A 7,758-nucleotide genomic window follows, 5' to 3' on the forward strand; every position below is an offset into this window, starting at 1 on the left:
TTTTCATTTTTCACGTCACTAATAAGATGACGAGGCATTTGGCTAACGTTTAAGACTTATATCAATATAAGTGGAAATTATTATTTTCATTTTTCACGTCACTAATAAGATGACGAGGCATTTGGCTACCTATACGAAAGTAATTCAACTTCCGCCGTTATAAGGTTTAAGACTTATAACAACATAAATGAAAAATATTATTTTCATTTTCACGTCACTAATAAGATGACGAGGCATTTGGCTACCTATACGAAAGTAATTCAACTTCCGCCGTTATAAGGTTTAAGACTTATAACAATATAAATGAAAAATATTATTTTCATTTTCACGTCACTAATAAGATGACGAGGCATTTGGCTACCTATACGAAAGTAATTCAACTTCCGCGTTATAAGGTTTAAGACTTATAACAACATAAATGAAAAATATTATTTTCATTTTTCACGTCACTAATAAGATGACGAGGCATTTGGCTAAGGTTTAAGACCTATAACAATATAAATGAAAATATTATTTTTCATTTTTCACGTCACTAATAAGATGACGAGGCATTTGGCTACCTATACGAAAGTAATTCAACTTCCGCCGTTATAAGGTTTAAGACTTATAACAACATAAATGAAAAATATTATTTTCATTTTTCACGTCACTAATAAGATGACGAGGCATTTGGCTACCTATACGAAAGTAATTCAACTTCCGCCGTTATAAGGTTTAAGACTTATAACAAATAAATGAAAATATTATTTTCATTTTCACGTCACTAATAAGATGACGAGGGCATTTGGCTACCTATACGAAAGTAATTCAACTTCCGCCGTTATAAGGTTTAAGACTTATAACAACATAAATGAAAAATATTATTTTCATTTTTCACGTCACTAATAAGATGACGAGGCATTTGGCTACCTATACGAAAGTAATTCAACTTCCGCCGTTATAAGGTTTAAGACTTATAACAATATAAATGAAAAATATTATTTTCATTTTTCACGTCACTAATAAGATGACGAGGCATTGGCTACCTAAACGAAAGTAATTCATCTTCCGCCGTTATAAGGTTAAGACTTATAACAAATAAATGAAAAATATTATTTCATTTTTCACGTCACTAATAAGATGACGAAACAGTTAGTAGGCCACAATTAGTAGGGAAACGTGGACAACCGTGATAATCCTTATATGCTCTCTATCATATAGATATAAAGATTTTTATACCCTTGCAGAGGGTATTATAATTTTGTCCAAAAGTGTGCAACGCAGTGAAGGAGCCATCTCCGACCTATAAAGTATATATATTCTTGATCAGGAATCACCTCCTGAGTTGATATGAGCATGTCCGTCGTCCGTCTGTCGTCTGTCTGTTTCTACGCAAAACAGTCTCTAGTTTTAAAGCTATCGACTTGAAACTTTGCACACACGTCTTTCCTTTGCACGCAGTATGTAAGTCGGAAACGGCCGGGATCGGCGACTATATCCTATAGCTGCCATATAAACTGATTGATCGGAAATGGTATAACTTTGGGTTTTTGAGTTAGAGAGTTCAAATTTGACATGAGAGCTATTTTTGGCAAAATAATACGACATGCCAAATTCATATGGATCGGACGACTATATCTTATAGCTGCCATATAACTGAACGATCGGAAATGACCCAACTTTCGTGTTTTTGAAGATAGAAAGCTGAACTTGGTACACATTCTATTTTTGGTCAGTAATCCACCTACAAAATTTCATGAGGATCGGCCGACTATATCCTATAGCTGCAATATAAACTGAACGATCGGAAATGGTGATTTGGTAGAAATATCAACTTTTTGTATTTTTGAAGATAGAAGCTTGGGACCTTTTTTTCGATTTTTAGTGTAATTGATTGGTTTATTATGATGTAATATATAAGGATCGGCCAACTATATCCGATGTTTGCAAATATATCCGGTTTTAGCTGCAAGGGTATATCAACTTCGGCTCCGCCCGAAGTTAGCTTTGTTTTCTTGTTTATACTAAATATACATATTTACACATGCATATTTACATTTTTTTTATATTTCGAATCAGCAAGCAAAGGATAAGCTTGAGTGGATCGCTGTGTGGCCGCTGCCCAACCAATTACAACACGTTGCCCGTTACAACATTCTTTTACAATTGATCGTGGGCTTTGTCATTGTCTTAGATAATGTTTGCATGTCTAACTAGCATCGCATCAGGTGACCCAAGATGCTCCCACTTTACTATATTACAACATACATTCGCATCACATCCATTGTCGTTTAAAATAAAATAATAAACTTTAAATGGTTTAGAAGCCATACAATGCAAATTGCCCCTTATTTATCATTGCAGTCCAGCACGGATACGACCTTAGAGGCGTTCAGGCATAATCCAACGGACGTAGCGTCATACCACTGTTCGCTCGAACAAGTATTGTGCCATTGGTCCGTACCTGCGGTTCCTCTCGTACTACGCAGGAATGCTGTCGCAACAACGTTTTGTCATTAGTAGGGTAAAACTAACCTGTCTCACGACGGTCTAAACCCAGCTCACGTTCCCTTGCATGGGTGAACAATCCAACGCTTGGTGAATTTTGCTTCACAATGATAGGAAAGCCGACATCGAGGATCAAAAAGCGACGTCGCTATGAAAGCTTGGCCGCCACAAGCCAGTGTATCCCTATGGTAACTTTTTCTGACACCTCTTGTTAAAAACTCTTTAACCACAAGGATCGATAGGCCGAGCTTTTGCTGTCCCCAATCAACCCGAAGAACTCTAGCTAAAACAGAAGCTGCGCCAGTTATCCGGTCACGAATAGCGGTTATATGATTCAAGAAGTTCATTCTTTCTCCTACAACGATACCGAGATATCGTTGCATCCGGACATACGGAAGACCATCCCTTCGAAAAATACAGTAGGTCGTCTGCTAGCACTTAGACAACCTTTCAAGAGTATGATCGCCGTTTCGTCTTGGAGACTTTAACTCAATCCACTTCAGCACCCCACTCTCCCACCAAACACCAACCAACCAATGCACTGAAATGACACTGTGGTGCTTCTATCTCTCAAGCAGCTTGTTCATCATTAGGTTCCAAATAAATGGACCACTAATTGAACCTTGAGGACAGCCTTTGTAACTTCCACACTTGCCGTCAGTGTATTGGCCCTAATGCTAGCCATTCTGTGGAAAAATAGCTCCTCCATAAAGCAATTTCACGACAGTTATACTCCTCTAGGATACGTAACACCGGACTCCACTCATGTTATCAAAGGCTCCTTTAAAGTCAACAAAATCCCTAGCATATATGTTGATTGACATGTGTTAATGGAATTAATCACATGTCTCCAGGCGTCTTCAAACCATTTTCCTGCAGTAAATCCGAACTGCCATCTACTTCTCTCGGGCAAGATACTCTTTCAATCGATTGATCATCGTCCCTTCCAGTACCTTACCAAGAACAGGCAGCAGACAAATGCCTCTATAGGATTCTGGATTGCTTTTAATTTATCTGGACCTTTCAATAAAGGGATGACTCTAGGATGCTTCCAAACTTTGGAAAATATCCAACCTCTATGCACTTGGAATATACGCCATGAGGTGTTGCGGTATAGCTTTCCACATGTTTTTTACGATTTCTCCAGTTATCTCATCAAATCCGGCGATTTCTTGCTTTTTAGTTTAGTTATGCAAGTCTCAACTTCATGCAGTTCAAGTGGCGGTGGAGATAAATCCGCATTGACTATGTGCTGTCTTCATAATTCGATTCTGGGAAGAAATGTTTTAGCAACATTTTGGCACAGTCACGCCATTCGGTGATCTCAACACCATTAGTTTTTAGGCATCCAAATTCGCTGTTCTTCCGCTTACCCCGACAGATTTACAGACAACACCCCAAGGATCATCACTGTGCTGATCTACAAATTGTTCTCCAGTTTTCTCCTTTGTTTCCAGAATACACTTATTGTATCCTTTTTAAAGGGTACGTAGCTCAGCTGCTAGCACAATTGCATTGGAGTCACCCCTCAGACGAGCTCGTTGTAATCTGCGACGAAGTCGAATTATGTTTTTTCTTTTGAGCACCTAGCTCACGCGTCCACCATTTTATTTTGACAGATCTTTTGCAGTTTTCTTGCCAAATACATCATCACATATGTGTTGCACTATTAAATGTAGCTCACACGCAGCATCTTCCACATTTGCTGATAGATGGGAAAATTCCATTGCTGTTTTTAGCTCCTTCTTAAACTTGTTCCACTTTCTACTGTGTAGCTTCCACATGGGCACAGGAATCAAGCTGTCCATTCTGTCAGCCCCAGATATCTCCACAGTAATAATATTGTGGTCACTAAGATTCCATGGAGTAACAGTCCATAAACAAGTATCCCTTCTTGCAGCAACTGCATTCGTTTGTGTCACATCGATATCACTGTGCGCTCTGTTGTTATCAAAAGTGTACACTTAACTTGGTCGTTAATTACAGAGGAATTTTTGTTTACCAACCGCTCTGCAAGCAACTCCCCTCGCAATCTGCATTGTTGGTTTGAGTATGGGTTATTCGTTAGTTTGCTATACCACATGGGAGACGCGGCATTTGCATCAAGGCCAATATAGACCCTTTTGTTCTGAGCAAGCTCTATAATCGTATCTAAGTATTCAATATATGGTTCCAATTTTGCATTGAATTGGCAGTATAAGCATGCAAAGAAAATATTCCCATATTCACCCGTAATGTTTATACATACCCGTAATCATTGGTCAATGATTCAATTGGCATGATAACAGCGTGGGGGTCGTCAACAATAATTGCAGCTTTTTTCAAGGCGTCAGTATAGGTTTTGGTTCCAGCAGGTAGTCCAGTTATCCTTCCAAATTTGTCAACATATGGTTCTTGAAGTAATGAAATCGTGTATCCACCACTTCTCATCTTGACTCCGACTTCAATAGTGGCAGCTCTGCCCTTCCGCAATTAGTTTGAAGTATTCTAATCATTAGTGTCTTGCATGCATCCCGGCCAGCAACGAGCTATAAATGGGACAAGCACTCGATAGAATGCTGTGTCCAGATGGAAGACCCTCGAAGCGACAGTTCCTGCAATCCACCGGATTGCTGCAGTTTTTGGCAATGTGTCCCTTTTGCCCACATTGACGGCAAATGCTTGCATTGAGCTTGCAGTCGTTGACCCTATGGTTAAACCCTAAGCAGCGGTGACAAGCATAAGTCTCGTGTTGTTGGCGGCAACGGAAGCTAAACCACTTTATGTAGCCTTCTGACTGACCTCCAGGGTCACGTTCGTCGTTTCACCCTCAGCTGCAGACCATGGTTTTGACACCAAATGCACCGACTTCTTGAAATCTGCCTCTCCAGGTTATTCTTCTAAAGCTCCTCCATAAGTTCTCCGGTGACAAGGTGGTGTCCACGTCAAAGACTGTCAAGCGGGCTTAACAGTCTCGTAGCGCTGTACGTTCAACCTGACTTCGGCAACTTCTTGGACGCAGCAACCTTAGACGCCTCCGACACGGACGGCGTGCGGATGATAGCTCCGCCACGCTTCAGCTCTCGCACTTCGTCGACTCGAACTCCCAGGTCTTGTGCCACTTTCTTCTTCTCCTTCTCGGCCATCTGCCGGATCGCCAGCCTCAGGTCCACACCAGAGAACTGGAAGGGTGTCAATTTTTGCCACCTTACTGACACCCATACAATTGTTGTCTCGGTGCAACTCATACCTGCTGAAGCAAAGTAAAAATCTAAACTCATCAAACATGTTGTGTGTGGCATGAGTGCCGGAATTTTTAAGCACCCGGTCATACAGGTGCCGATGTTATTTTGACTTTTCACCTATTCTGTTTTGAGCTACGCGTGCCGGTCACACTCGCACAAAAAAGGAAATTAGAAAGAGGCACAAGTAACAAAAAAAGCAGGACGCAAATATGCATGAGTAGGCAAAACACATATAAATCACCCAGGTGTTTCGGACGCACCATGGTGTACATATATGTATGGGTGTACACGGGTACACACGAGAGTATACACAAGTACACGGGTGTTTTTTAATTATTACTTTCTTTTGCGTTCAAGTTCATTTCATTTTTGATTCTGTCTGGAAAGATTACAATGTCGTCGGAAATAACCGTAACTCCAGCACACAAAGGAAAAAGTGTAATATGGACCATATTAAGTGATATTCTACAAGAAGACCAAACTGTCCTTCAAGGCTGGATATTTTGCAATACATGAAGAAAAGTTTTAAAATTTGTTGCCAACCAAACTTCGAATTTGTCAAGGCACAAATGTTGTCTGTCTTTGAGACATCCTAAGGAGGCAAAAAAAGTTTCGACGTTGGACAAAAAAACAGCCATAGAGAAGTGCAGTGAATGGGTTGTTCAGGATTGTCGCCCGTTTTCGGCAGTAAGCGGGACTGGATTTCGAAACCTGGTGGAGTTTTTTGTGAAAATTGGAGCTGCATATGGGGCGAATGTAGATATTGACGATCTACTGCCTGACCCAACTACATTAAGCCGAAATGCGGAAAAAGAAGTAGAAGAAAAGGAAATAAAAGAAGCAGTGAATAATGGGGAAGTATCGGCCACTATTGATATGTGGTCGGATCAATACGTCAATAGAAATTTTTTGGGAGTCACTCTTCATTATTTAAAAGACTTCAAAATGATTGACATAATTCTTGGACTAAAATCGATGGATTTCGAAAAATCTACTGCTGAAAATATTCTGAAAAAACTTAAAACTATTTTTTCACAATTTAATGTAGAAAATATAACTAATATTAAGTTCGTCACAGATAGGGGATCTAATATAAAAGAAGCGTTAAACAATAACGTACAATTAAATTGTAGCACCATTTATTTTCCAATGTATTGGAAAAATCATTCGAAGAATCCCACGAACTTCAAGAAATATTACAGTTGTGTAAAAAATAGTAAAATATTTTAAAAAGCCAACTGCAACATGGACTAAACACTACATTAAAGAACTCTTGCCTACTCGATGGAATTCGAATTATACCATGATTAAATCTATAGTAGATAACTGGACAACAATTAATGAAATATTGGGAGATACCGAATGGGTTACAAAACTTACAAGCATTAACATATATTCATTAAAAAATATTGATTCTGCTTGACAATTTTGAGAGAATTTTCAAAGAACTGCAAACTTGTAGTTCTCCTTCTCTATGCTTTGTGTTGCCGTCTATTACAAAAATAAAAACACTATGCGAACCACAGCCGGAAGATTTTTCATCAATTTCCGTTCTTAAGGAAAGAATTTTAGTCAATGTAAATACGATTTGGAAAAAACTTAAGTATTGGCATAAAACGGCATTTTTTTTTATCCACCTGCAGCAATCATGGAACATGAGGATATAGTTGAAATTAAACAGTTTCTGTTTAGAAAAAATGCATTATTTCAATGATAAAACAAATGAATTTTCCGGAGGCAATAGTTTTTCGAGCAATGAATCACGTCCAGGAAAGTCCAAACGTCCAATTAGCAACAAGCTCTAAAAACCAAACAATTGTACCAAAGAATAAGTTTTCCTTTTCTCATCTTGTTGCATATTCAAATAATGGTACTAAATCTGCTTTTGAGGAATTGGAAAGTTATTGTACAGAGAGAGTTGCTTTATGCGAGGACTTCGAACCCATTGAATGGTGGCAATCCAAGAAAAGCTGTTATCCGCTTTTATCAAAATTAGCATTGCAACTTCTTCTATTCCATCGAGCAGTGCAGCGGCCGAGAGAGTATT

This window comes from Drosophila bipectinata, chromosome 4, assembly GCF_030179905.1.
Source record: "Drosophila bipectinata strain 14024-0381.07 chromosome 4, DbipHiC1v2, whole genome shotgun sequence".
In the NCBI taxonomy this organism is placed as follows: Eukaryota; Metazoa; Arthropoda; class Insecta; order Diptera; family Drosophilidae; genus Drosophila; species Drosophila bipectinata.